The sequence below is a fragment of the Mustelus asterias genome, unplaced genomic scaffold, assembly GCF_964213995.1.
Source record: "Mustelus asterias unplaced genomic scaffold, sMusAst1.hap1.1 HAP1_SCAFFOLD_87, whole genome shotgun sequence".
Classification (NCBI taxonomy): Eukaryota; Metazoa; Chordata; class Chondrichthyes; order Carcharhiniformes; family Triakidae; genus Mustelus; species Mustelus asterias.
Genome location: NW_027590140.1, coordinates 630296 through 630893, shown reverse-complemented (window position 1 = coordinate 630893; position 598 = coordinate 630296). Strand labels below are relative to the sequence as shown.

The following is a 598-nucleotide window of genomic DNA, read 5'->3' as shown; positions in this document are numbered from 1 at the left end:
GGAGCACTGCTCCTTCATCAGGTTGTTTAACTCGGCAGTCAGAAATTCAGCCTGTGTGTGCTCTCGAAAGGAGCCACTTGCACACACGCTGCTTTACTCCAGCAACGTTTTAAATTGGTGATGTCTCTGCTCGTTGCTCCTGATGAAAACGACACCGCACACACTCGTGCACTCGATCCGAGCTGTTAGACCAAAACTTAAATCCATTTTGGCAGCGGTGGGATTCGAACCCACGCCTCCGCAGAGACTGGAGCCTTAATCCAGCGCCTGAGACCGCTCGGCCACGCGACCACGTTAAAGCACATCGCAATCATGTTATTTAATGATAATGTTGCTGAAATTCATTAAAAGCAATTTAGCTTGGAATGGCCATCAGGAAGCATGAGCCTGCTCCTTCGCTGATTCAGGTAAGTCTGCAATGCGAAACAAACAGAAATCATCTCACGTCAGAAACACAATGAGCTGCAGTGAACGGTCGGCATCATTTAAACTGTCCTTAAACTCGTTTCTTCCCAATTTCCTGCCAGAAATGACAAGAGAACCTCCTGTGGAATTTGCTCAGGGTCTGCACTTAAGGACACGAGGCGAAATTATGTTT

General features: G+C 47.5%; 1 non-coding gene across 1 annotated transcript; it reads right to left on the bottom strand.

Moving 5' to 3' along the window:
* Window positions 1-209: 209 nt before the first annotated feature.
* On the bottom strand, window positions 210-291 carry trnal-aag (transfer RNA leucine (anticodon AAG)). Its single transcript has one exon. It is a non-coding gene; the product is annotated as a tRNA-Leu (tRNA).
* Between the last annotated feature and the right edge of the window lie 307 nt (window positions 292-598).